A 13185-nucleotide genomic window follows, 5' to 3' on the forward strand; every position below is an offset into this window, starting at 1 on the left:
GTGAACGGTATTTAAATGAGACCTAACCAGCATGACAGAAACCAGGTAGTTTATTTACATGTACTGCCCTACAGATTCATGATGGCATCTCTATCATGGAAAAAGTCAAGAGGTGCCAGGCCATCTCAGATCTAGTGGGAGTGATATATCAAGTGCAGGGAGTAATCAGCAGCATTTTAGACAGCAGGCTGATTATTGAAAAAAACTGAAATGGAGGAGGAACTGATGAGGTAGCTCAGAAGTGCTTTGTCCACAGATGGAAATGAAAGCACAAATTTGCGTATCAAGGTGGAAAGGAATGAATATGAAGGGGGAAAGATACTTTGGTTACATTTATCAACATTAGTGGCCTCAGTCAAAGCCCTAGATGATAAATTTGAATGGACCTTCCTTCAAATGTGGGATGTGTAGGTCAGGTGGATTAGCCAGGGGAAATGCAGGGTTACAGGGATAGGATAAGGGGGTGAGTCTGAGTGAGATGCTCCGAGAGTCGGTGTGGACTTGTTAGGCCAAATGGCCTGTTTTCACACTCCAAGGATTCTACGGATTCTATGTGGGCTGTAAGGAATATCAATGCAGAAAATGAGGTTGAGGGAAAGATGGATAGCAAGAAAATTAAGTGGATGTAAAGAAGATAACATAAAAGATTAAGGCACCAAAAATCATTTTGTGAAGCAACTAAAGGAACAAGAAAGAAGATTTTATTGCATAGCACAACCTTAAACTTAAGCCAAAGATCTGCAAGGATTTTGAAGACAAGGTAGGTTTATAAGACAAGTTGTTCAAATGTGAACAAAAATCAGCAGGAATAGGAGATAGGACAAGGCAGATAACCAGACCAACTTCACCCAAATCACTGATGTTAAAAGGGATAAGGCAGTTTGCACATGACATAGCTAATCAATCAGTTTCATTTCAGAGATATGGGTGCTTTGGAAGCAAGACTTTTACAATTTGATAGAGATAAAATATTACAGGGCAGTGGGGAAAAAAAGACAAATAAGTTGGGACTGGGTGAGTTGCTCTTTCAGAGAACTCACATGGACATAACAAGACAATGGCCTCTTGTGCTGAATTTGTTCTAGGATTTTGGCCTGGAAACAGATTTTTTAAAAACCCATTACAGATTTATGACCAAGTTGTGATAGGTAGAAATGTGTGTATGGAGGGTCAAGGAGTAGAGGACTTAGACTGCAAAAAGGTTAGTTCTATCTCACGGTAATTCTGTAGCCAGGAGCTGCCTATTTTAGACATCTTCTCTCAATTTATTAATGCCTCTTATTCTCCAAGCCATTGGAATGTTTACACTCAATGGCACCACGGGCTAGACTAAGCCATATACAAGTTTTCATTTGAGACCAAGATCAATATTAGAACAGTTAAACAAGCCAATGTAATTTATTTGTACATTCAATATCAGAATTAAAAGTCCTACAATCAAGTAAAATGTGTTTTATTTTTCTTTAACTTTTAATGAATTTGAGTTGTAAATAACATGGTAGAGTACTGTAATCTTCCATCAACCAAAAGGTTGACATACAAGGAAAGTTGAATCAATTCAGCAAGCCGATTGCAATATCAAGAATGTTCTTTGCATGTCCGAATGTTACATTGTCAGAGATTGTGTTAAAAAAAAAAAGGCATTGCAGGGTTCTCAAGTGTGCAAAGTAGAAGAGAAATATCTGGTAAAATCCTAAAACTAATAAACTGCTGTATAGATTTAATTTAGGAAATTCAAATACAATTTGCAAAACTAGAACTTCAAAAACACTTAAAATCAATCACATTCTGGAAAATGTAGCTTTCTGAAATAGTAATTGTGAATAAAGTCTGAGTTCGGAGAAATTTGGTGGTATTAGATTTTACTTTGAACCATGATTTTGAACACTGACCTCGCAACAATTGTAACACTTGTTTTTTAATTCGTTAACCCACAGAAGCCTCTCCAAGTTAACGATGCCTCAAATCAATGTTGTGACTATAATCTCTCCAATGTTGTCCTTTTTTTGAGCCTTTTCTAGTCTTGCGTCTCAGTGTCAGGGGTCTACAGGCAGCTGAAAAGACCATAAGACCCATAGCAGTAGGCTATACAGCCCTTCAAGTCTGCTTCACCATTCAATGTAATCATGGATGATCTGATAATCCTCAGCTCCACTTTTCCCATAACCCTTGAATCAGTTATTGTTTGAAAAATCTAAGACAACTTTGAATATTCTTAATGACCCAGCCTTGACAGCTATCCACAGATTCATTACCGTCAGAAGAAATTCCTCATCTGTCTTGAATGGCAACACCTTCCTCTGCAATTATGCCCTTTGATCCCAGACTCTCCCACAATGGAAAGCAACTTTTCTTCATTAACTTGGCAAGTCCACTAAGAATTGTGTGTGTTTCAAAAGGGTCTCCTTTCATTCTTCAAAATTCCAGGGAGTACAGGCCCAACCTACACAATCTCTCCTCATAAGAAAATCTCATATCCAAGAGCAACTTAATGAACTTCTGTGAAGTGCCTTCAATGCCAGTGTATCTTTACTTAGATAAAGGGCCCAAAAACCATTCAAAGCATTCAGATGTGATCCACCTACTAGCTTATATAGTTTTTGCAAGGCTTTCCTTTTAAAGTCCATTCCCCTTGATATAAACACCAACATTCCATTTGCCTTGTCTATTAACTGAACATGTATGCTAGCTTGTTGTGATTTATGCATGACTATTCCCAAATCGCTCTGCTATAGCTTTCTGCAGTCTTGCTACATTTTGATAACATTCAGCTCTATTCTACATGCCTAACCTCATTTCTCCACATTAAATTTAGTCTGTCAAGTTACCCCCCCAACCTCACTCACTCAATCTGTCTACATCTTTCTAAAGACTGTCACCTCACCACTTGTCTTCTCACCTATTTTGTGTCATCTGTAAACTTCACTGCCATATATTCACTTCCCTCAACAAGTAAAAATTATGGCACAGGCACTGACCCCCTTTGCACTCCACTGGTTATAGGATGCCATCCTGAAAATGCTCCTTAACCCAACTCCATCTTATATTAAATAAAAACCTATAAAGAACTGCAGATGCTGTAAATCAGGAACAAAAACGAAGTTGCTGGAAAAACTCAGCAGGTCTGGCAGCATCTGTGAAGGAAAAAACAGAGTTAACGTTTCAGGTCCGGTGAGTTCCGAGGAAGGGTCACCGGACCTGAAACGTTAACTCTGTTTTTTCCTTCACAGATGCTGCCAGACCTGCTGAGCTTTTCCAGCAACTTTGTTTTATGTTCCATTTTATATTAGTCAGCCAATGCTCTCTCCATGCTAATATACTATCTCCAACACCATGGACTCTTAGCAAATGCCTTCTGTAAATTCAAATGTATCACATCTACTGGTTTCCCTTTATGTATCCTGTTTGTTACCATCTCAAAGAATTCTAATAAATGCGTCAGGTATGAGATCCCCTTGAAGTCATGCTGACACTGCTTGACCATAAGGTGTTAAGCTAACTGGCTTTAGTTACCTGTTTCTGTCTTGTTCCCTTTTTAAATAAAGATGTTAAACTTGCAGTTTTCCAGTCCTCTGGGACTTTTCCAGAATCTAAGAATTCTTGGATGATTACTACCATTGTATCCACTATCTGTGTAGCTACTACTTTCAATATCCTAGGATGCATTCCATCACGTCCAGTGTATTTAGCAGTCCTTAGACCCAAGTAACTTCCAATGGAGATCTTGGATTTTGCGTCCTGAAACTGAGGAAAAGGAACACACAATGGTCTGCAAGTCTCAAGCATCTGATTTGGTAAAGCAGTTAAAGAACAGTCCAAATACACTGTTCTTACAGTCCTGAGCCATAGCAAGGCATAGCCATTAGAGAACAGCCAGTGATTTGACTTTTATTTGGTATATTTATATACATATGCACACCACAGAACCGTACTTGATTCTTTGTACAATTCCTTCTAGAAATGGCTGTGCAATTTCCAAATTTTAAAAAGCTTAGTGGAATTACTAAATCACTAGTGGCTTTGGCCACATCAGAAATTGTTGAAAGTAACCATATTTCCTCAAGTTTGTGCTTTCTGTCTGAAAATTTGGCCAAAAGCAAATGGCACATTACCAAGGAACTGGTTTTGAATGTGGATAACAAAAATTGTTACTACAGAACTAAGTATAAAAATTTAATGACAAAAATGGCTGTGGCTGCACAGGAACAAAGAACAAAGCTCAACATCCTAGAGATGTGTGTTCACGGGTTAAAAGTATTTAGAAAAAAATCTCACAAAAGAATAAAATAAATGACAATTTAAAGGAAACAAATGGCTGCAAAGATACACTACATACAAAACTATCAATTGTGCTACTACAAGAAAGCATTCTAGCAAACATTCTGTGTAGCTCATTCAGAAAACAAAGGAGGAATGTAAAACAATGGGGACTGCGACAGCCATTTCAGAGAATAGGCTTTATAGTCTCTTGACCGTATTACATACGTTAGTCTTAATTACAAGAGGGATTGGAGTAAAAAAGCAAAGAAGTTTTCCTGCAACTGTACAGGTCTTTGGTGAGACCACACTTGGAATGCACAGTAAGGATACACTTAGAGGTAGTGCAACAAAAGATCACCAGATTGATTGCTGAGATGAGGAGGTTGTCCTTTGGGAAGAGATATAGTACAATCGGTTTGCATTCCTTACACTTTAGAAGAATCAGAGGTGATCTTATTAAATTTTTTAAATTCTTGAATGGTTTGACAGGGTAGATACTATAAGATTGTTTTAACTGGCTGAAGCACAAAACATTAAGGTTCACAATTTCAGATCAAGGTGTTAAGTACTTTGTACTGAGGCAGGAAGAAATTTCTTTATCCAGAAGCTTACAAATCTTTCAAATTCTGTACCCAGTACAGTCAAATCAGTAAGAGTTTTGGGTACAAAACGAATCAGGGGTAGGAGGATAAATTGGGAGGAATATTTAGGAAAATAATCAGCCTTTATCCTATCAAGCATCAAAGTAGGATCGAAGAGCTTTATGGCCCATCCCTGTTCCCATTTCTTACACTTTTATGTTTACCCAATTTAATATTCTGCAAATTAAATCAAAGTCAAGAAGGAGAAAAATCAAAAATCTGACCTAAGTGGAATTTTTGAAAATTAGAATTAGAATGGAGCAAATTCAAAACAGTTATAGATAGCTTATTTTTCAGATTCATGACAGAAATTTGCCCAGGGACTCAAATTGCTTAATAAAAAAGGTGCAGTGATGGACCTGATAATAAGAGAGATTTGCAATAAATCAGTTAATTTTTGTTTAAAATGACAATTCTCTAAGGTACGAAAACTTGGAGGTTTTCATTGACGATTCTGCAGACCTAATAGGCTGGTTTAAACACAATTTTTAAAAAAATAACATTTACTTACTCTGAAGCACTCTTTCAGTTTGAAGTGCAATGAATTGCTATTTGATGGAGAAGTTTACCACAAAATTATATTTGCAACATCAGAAATTCATTCTCATGAGTTAAGCAAGGACTTCCGACTACAAACCTTCTTACATAATTATAAGGGAATACTTCAAAATATAAACTGCTCTGTATAATTATTACTTTTAATTTAATGCGATTTGGTAGAATGTAGTTTCCAAGAACATGCAAAGAATGGAGGAAAATCGGTCAAATGGCTGCATTAACTAGGGAGCACCAAAGTAAAAATGGAGTTTTGTACTCCATTCCTAGTTCAACATTCCTGTAAAGCAATGTATATTTTTTTAAATTGACTCAAGAAGAGATTACATAACAAGAGGTTAGTGGGAGTCTGGGTTAAGAGACAGAGGAGGGTGTCAAGATCTGGTGCAGACATCAAGAGTATGGAGCAAGGTTAATGAACTGGCTGCTTTTTTTTTTAAACTGCTAGATGTTCATGACTGTGGAAAAGGCCATTGTAAAAGGCAGTATGGAGCACTCTTGTGGTACAGTGTTAGTGTTCCTAGCCCTGGAATGGGAAGCCTGGGTTCAAGTTCCACCTGCTCCAGGTGGTGTGTAATAACATTTGTGAAAAAGCTGATTAGAAAGAAGGTTGAAAAAGGCAGTAAAAATGTGTTTCAGGGGCACACCGGTGATGTACTGAAGAAATTGAGAGATAGTTAGATCAATGATTAAAAGATGGACTTGTTTTAATTAACAGACTTTTCTTATTCATAACTCGTTTCAATTTACATCATACTACAGATCACACAGCAAACCAACCATACAAAGCGGATGATATAAATGGTTTGGAATGTGTCATTATTTCTGATAAGTAAGGGAATCTCCACAGATCACTCAGCATTTGAAGCAATGTATTGGGTTACCAACCAGAGAGCAGGCTATTCTGGATTGCTTACTCCTGCTCCTGGTTCTAATGTTCTTATTAACTTTCATTCAATTTTGAAGATAACTGCTGGCACTCCAACATCATTGAGGGGCAATACTAATTGTCACTATCAATGACCCACTCAGCAAGTTTTCAATTTCAATTACATATTTTTAGGCGATTTATAAACAAGATTGGAGTAGAGACTAGGAACAAAATCAGAGAAAGCACAAGTAAACCAGACCATTATTATGCACCATCTAACGAGAAATTCTAAGGTCCAAGAAGCCTGACTGGCTTATTCTCTTGGTCAAGTAATAAGACACTATGTTAAGAGTTATTCGTGAATGTGAAGTTCATAAAAATTCAAAATATTCATTCCTGACAACTGAATTGAGTTAAATCAAATTTAACTATTAAATGCTACCCTTTCCAGATATTTCACAGAAATACAAGACTTTGAAATCTCCAGGTATAATAAAACTCCAAGTTTTGGCAAAAGAACCATTTCCATAAGATTTTGATGCATGTGGATCATTTGGGCGTTCACTGTAGATATCAAGGCCACTTCGCCAAAAATCCTTAATCCAAACACCAATCATCTGACAGAAGCCTCCAAATCACTCCTGTGTGTTCAATCATCAGGGAAACAAATTTGAAGTACTGACATATTGAATAAAAAATGAAACAATGATTATATAGGTTACACAAATGAGGCTCAAGGTCATACTATAATCAAACTAAAAATGACAAAGCTTCCCAAACTTGCGTATTATGAAAGGATGTATTAATTAGGAAGCAATTTTTATTACAAATGAATAAGGCCAATATGCCAGTGAACTACTGATGGAGTAGATAGATGTACCATCTTTCAGGTGAGACATTAAATCAGGGTCTCATCTGCTCTCTAATGTGAATGTAAAACATCCCACTGCACCGCAGCACTGTGAAGAAAGGTGGAGAAATTCTCCCCAGTGTCCTGACCAATAGTTGCCACTTGACCAACATCATCAAAACAAATAACCTAATCATCATCATATCGTTTTTCATGGGAGATTGTTGTGCACTAAATAACTGCTATGAATCTTGTAGTACATCAATGATCACACTACAAAAGCATGTCATTCACTGTAAAGTGCTTTGGGATATCTAACTGCCATACAAAGCAATACATAAATGCAAATCTTTCTTCTTTTGCCCTTCTCTTTGAAAATTTAAAAGTTGGCCTGTAATTTTCTTGTTTCTATCAAATATAGATCTAAGCATTTATGCTTACAGTACCTGCAAATCATACCATCCAGTTACCCAAGTCTTCAAGATCCCACCAGACACAAGGATAGGCAAACAAGTTTCACAAGAGCGAGTTCTTCACAAAGCAAGGTTAATCAATGGAATCTGTTTTCTTTTTGAGTATCTGTTCTTAATTAACTTTGAAATTTTGATGGAAGCCATTTTTATTATGACCCTATGGAGCTTGGCAGTGAAATTCCCAAGCCATCAGTAGACAATATTGCCTATTCATGAAGGTAAAGTATTCATAAATCCTTTTTTAAATTGGTCACTCATGTTCATGAAACATAGATGTTTCAGACAAAGTACAAGTAACAGAAAAAAGCCCTTTTCTTGACAGCAACAAGCTAAATTCAGTTAATATATCTTTACAAATATGATTTACATAATGAATGCAATGTACAACTTTTAAAACACTAAATTGGATTGTTGGTTAAAAATTACCCATTGGAAATAACTACATTAAGTAAGTATGAGAGTCAGTAAAATTTCACTATGGAAAGCACAGAAGAAACAACTTACATTCCCATTATTGCTACCACGGAAACGTCCTGTAAAGTGAGTAAATGTTTATTCCTACAACTTTGAACATTTTGGGATGATCTTACCAGAATATTCCCCAATAGAATGGAAGATTCACTAAGTTCTCACCCTTAACTCTCAGCAACCATTCCCAAATCACAGTTTCCAGATCTAACCACAAGATGTTAACAGGCTGGGTTTTACTGTTTTTGTTTCCTCTGCCTTCATGGTGTTTCAGGTGGTTTCTTTCCAAGAATCAAAATACCATAGAATAGTTAACATAATCTTCAAAGTTGTAACTTTCTAAAATAATTAAACAACACTGATCACAACATGTGGAGGCATATTTATTCAAAATAAACAGAAATCCTCAGTGGGACTAACTCCCCAACTTGCAATGCACCTGCCTGCCCCCTTAACAGCTGAAACTGAGTAGGTAGTGAAGGGAAGTACCCACCCTGACTGTCTTGCTCATGTTGAAGGACTGGAAAAGAAGAAAGTGATGCATATACGTATATTCACATCAATACATTCTCACCAACATTCCCTGTAGACTGTGCAGCTGCTGGCAAACCCCACGCACAGTTGGTCATCCTCTGCTAAATGAATTCCGCTTCCATTTAAACTACCATGCAGGAAGGAAAATAATTAGGGGCAACATTGATTCTCACACATATATTCTACAATGTGGCACACATTGCTGCTGCAGTGTTTAAATGGATGCAAGTGATGAGCAGAGCAAGGAAATGGAAACAGTAAATTGTTGGCTTCAAACTTTCAGCAAATACAACATTCTCATCAAATGAAATCAGCAAGGGGTTTTGACCAAAATAGATTAGTGGGTAATAAGAAAATCTTAGTGCTGTGTTCTATATGCGCAATGAGTTCACTTAAAAATTCAAGGCAAAAAAAAATGTTCAAAATAGCTTCAAGACCCGAGTAATGTGGTGATAACTAACATTGGGACAGGTCAATTTTTATTGGTTTTGATAATACAGAAACAACTTCTGCGTGTACACCAGGCATTTGTAAATGTTCAAATTTATGAAAGTTTGCATGAAAAAAACTACAAAACTGTTTTTCGTTAAGACAAGAATGATTGTACCAGTTCTCCAGCAGCTCTCTCCAGGTGTACAAGAGGTACAAGATATTTAACTTCTCCGGAAAACGACAATTAGCATTGTACTTTTGGGATGCAGAGCAAAACTTTTTTTGTTTTAAGTTTGTCAAATGTTACTAGCTGAACAAAGTAACGAGTGCTCACAAAACTTTGGTTGGTTAAGATTTGTGAACCACAGAATTCAAAAACAAAATGAACATTGATATAATTGCTCAGGTTGAGCGACAAATATTACACCAGGTTTAGAAACCATAGCAGCAAGTACAAATAGTGTATTTCTCTCTTTAAAAGGAATTATTTTGACCAATTTTAATGAAACATTAACACAAGGGAAGAGGATAAGATGCCATGACAAGGGAGAAAAATATTGCACTCAAAAGGTGAACCAGTTTTGACAATGATTACAAAACAGCACCTATTGTCAATTGTAAATATGGGGGAAGGTGTTGACAAATAACTATTCACTTATTAATAAATTGCAGACAAGAGAAAGATAGAATGGACCCACCTGCATGTCAAACAGTAAGGTCCTGCAGAGCACTAGGAGAAAAAGGAAAACAGCTGTTACTTTTCAGTCATTGTGTTACCTAAAAGCAATTTTGAAATATCAAGAATTAAGGTTAAAACGAACTTTAAGCACCACACATAAATTGAAAATGAATTTCGGCCACAATTATACTTTTCCACCTATCAAAACAAAACAGAGTAAGAGCAACATAGAAATTGAGTGTAGTTATTTATCAACATTTATCAATCAGACAATTCTTCTACTTGAAAAAAATTGAACCAATATGAAAAATACCCCAATAGTGAAACACACAGAAATCGGACAAGAGCCACTTCTAGGATTAAAATCGATTTTTAAAAAAAATCTTATAAATTAAAAAATAACGGCTAAATAAAGCAACATCCTAATCTCGTGCATTAACAGGGTAGAGCTAGAGGTCTGCTGAACCTGGCAGATCTGCTGGTTTAGACAAAATGGCGGTTCAGCAAATGTCTGCCTTATCATAAGTCACTTTATGCATCCAATCGTCCAGCCAAAAATATAGCCTCGAAACACCTCAAAAAGAACTTTAAGTGACTACCGGCTAGGCGACTACAATTATTTAGCCGTTTTAAAATTACTAGTTAAGAATAAATACAGAAAAAAGCTTCAAAACTAGTTTCCTTTGGTAAAAATAGAAAATACTAAGTTGGGGGAAAAGCAAAAAAATTATTCTCTTGAAAACGATCAATATGAATTAATGCAGGTACTAGAGAAGAAATTATTTGTTAAAAACAACCCTACAGTACAAGTCTACTGGTTAGAATGCAGTATTTAAGGGATTGCCACGCCCTGACAAAATTCTGCAGTTTTCAGCTAATTTCCAACCTTAAACAACTATTTTAAAAAAGCGATACCTATTTATTGGTTTCAAACTTTTCTTTTCCATGCATATATTAGAAATCTACTCCTATTCGATTTTTGCTTTACACCAGTCAAGTCGCAATTTTCCTCCTTAAAACACTCTACATTTCAGGTATAGTAATGTTATGCTTCTAACAATTTACAAATGCATCAAAAACGCATATTAATTTTAATTTAATTCAATGAAAATTTAACATGTTTTCTCAAAAACCAAGGTTTTTTTTTCCAGAAGTCTTCTCAAATAAGATACTGCAATAAAAAGTAAATTTTCTTCATTATAATACTTTTTTTTTTATTAATCTGTTAAAATAAACCCCCTATGAATTATTCTGATTATTTTCGGAAAAAAAATCTTGAAACGTCAGCAGCAATGGAGCTAGTGAGTTGCATCAGGCTGCACAGTAAGGGTGCAAAAACAGTGAGGATCCGAAAAAGCTTGAAATATCATCAATTAGTGAAAAAATACGTTTCTTTTTGTACAGATAATCTACTTTATAGATCAAAAATCATAAACATGGTAAAAAGAAATTATTTTTGAACCCGAAAATAGCCTTTCTCCCCCTTCTTAAACCCTGATGCGGATGGCCCTGAGCATGCACTGTGACCACTACCAAAAGACTCTGATATAAAAAACAACTCACTCTGCCTGTAACCTCGTCGAGCTCCAACATTTCAAAGCCAAAAATCATTGAAAAGCATTTTCCCCACCTCGGAAAAGTCTACCTGGCAAATTCGAACCCTTTTTTGTTCCTGATTCGCCCCCCAGAAACCTTCCTACCTAAAATCCTTAGCTCAACCTCTGAGCAATTGTAAAGGGTGAAAAAAAAGACTGCTCAGTTCCCCCTGCGCAACTTTCTACACTCAAATTGCACATTTTCTAGGGCAGGGAAAAATCTGAAAAAAATTCAGTGTAAGCCTCTATGCCTAAGGAAAACATGTGCAAAGTCTCAAGTCTGGGAGATTTGTTGTTGAAGAATAAAAAATTTGTATTTGCATGTATTAAAATTGCGCCAAAGCTAACGTCTCTGACTGCCTTGTAACCTTGCCAAGTGGCTGCTATCCTGGTTAGTACAGTAAACTGCCGACCTAGATTTTCTTCCTCTGTAGCTCCTTGGCACAGGGTCAATTTTTAAACATCTGCTTTCTTTTTTCTCACCATATTTAGAAAATATAGTAATCAAATGCTTACTTCAATGATTTTGTTTTAATTTTTCTGATTTCCACCCCCCCCCTCTAAAATGGTGTTAAAATAAGCAGTGGCACCATGCTGCTTGGTGAATCTGCTGCTGCCAATGCAAAACTACATTTTTTTTTGAATCAAGGGGAGACAGAGGAGGCTAAATGCACATCCTACCCTCTTTCACCCAAAGATTGAAAAACAAAACAACACAACACAAAACTACCAGAAGGTGTCGAACATTAAGGAATATATGAAAGGTCAAAGACAAACATTGATCTTCCCTTACAATCACAAAATCATGCATGTTCATTTTAAAACTCTCCAACATAAAAACTCTGCATTCACATTTGCATACCCAATCAACATTGTCAGAAATATTGATGAGAACAGAGTCAGGCAACTTTACATTCAACCAAACACAAATAGTCCAAAGTCTTAAATTGTGTAATTGTGAACCATTCTATGGTAATTGTTAGATTACCACCATCCTACTTCTCAGCAAACAAAGCTAACATGTGAAACATCCAATTAGAAGACTGAGCTCTAAATACGTAGCCATCATTTTCTAAAGCAAAAGACTGCTACATTTCCAAGGCTAATGCCATAGCTATCAGTTTTGTACAAATGCGCTGCATTATGTCTTGGCAAGATGCAATCTTCTCTTAGTAGTTAACTTTCTTTTAAATAAAGTTTCTATGATCAAAGCTCACCTAACTTAGAAAGCCTTGTTTAAAAAACAGTTTATGTTTTCTCAACTCTATTTTGAAATAATTACTCCATACAATAGTCACTGACTCAACTGAAAAGTGGAAGGGAGCAAGTGGCCTATTCTGAAACTTCAATATCACTCAGTCAATAATCATTAAGGTTTAAATATGGTAACGTGATCTCCAATTTCTCCAGTCTACTTTCCTCAATACCCCCTCATCTCCCTTTCAATGCATGACTAAGATTAGAAGATTGCCTTTTTGTCCAGATTTATGCTCTACCAATCTGAGATATTTTATTATTGAGTACTGTACACTGCAAGCTTGCCAACTGAAGTTTCTCCATTTCCTTAATAGTTATAAAAATTAGCTTCAGTTAATTCCGTCCTGCACCTAATCAACAAATCTTAGCCACAACCTTTGCTGCCACATCCTCCGAACCTTCACAGCCAGCCTCGACGTTCTGAATGGTATTTCTTACATATCCAAAGCTGTCTAAAATATACAGTCATAAATACTATATGCTGTATTTACCTTGTATGACAATCTAAATAGAACAGGGATTGACTACTCAGGGAAGATGCAAAGTGAAAAGGCTGATTATGGATATATA

General features: G+C 36.2%; 1 long non-coding RNA gene across 1 annotated transcript in view; it reads right to left on the bottom strand.

The window, feature by feature from the left end:
• Positions 1 to 11517, bottom strand: part of LOC109914031 — a 25021-nt gene extending 13504 nt beyond the window's left edge. Inside the window, exons 1-2 of the long non-coding RNA XR_007266126.1 lie at positions 11327 to 11517; positions 9783 to 9814 (exon numbers count right to left, since the gene is read on the bottom strand). This is a non-coding gene — a long non-coding RNA (uncharacterized LOC109914031). The remainder of the gene's footprint in view (positions 1 to 9782; positions 9815 to 11326) is intronic.
• Between the last annotated feature and the right edge of the window lie 1668 nt (positions 11518 to 13185).

The sequence above is a fragment of the Rhincodon typus genome, chromosome 45 (assembly GCF_021869965.1).
Source record: "Rhincodon typus isolate 14 chromosome 45, sRhiTyp1.1, whole genome shotgun sequence".
In the NCBI taxonomy this organism is placed as follows: domain Eukaryota; kingdom Metazoa; phylum Chordata; class Chondrichthyes; order Orectolobiformes; family Rhincodontidae; genus Rhincodon; species Rhincodon typus.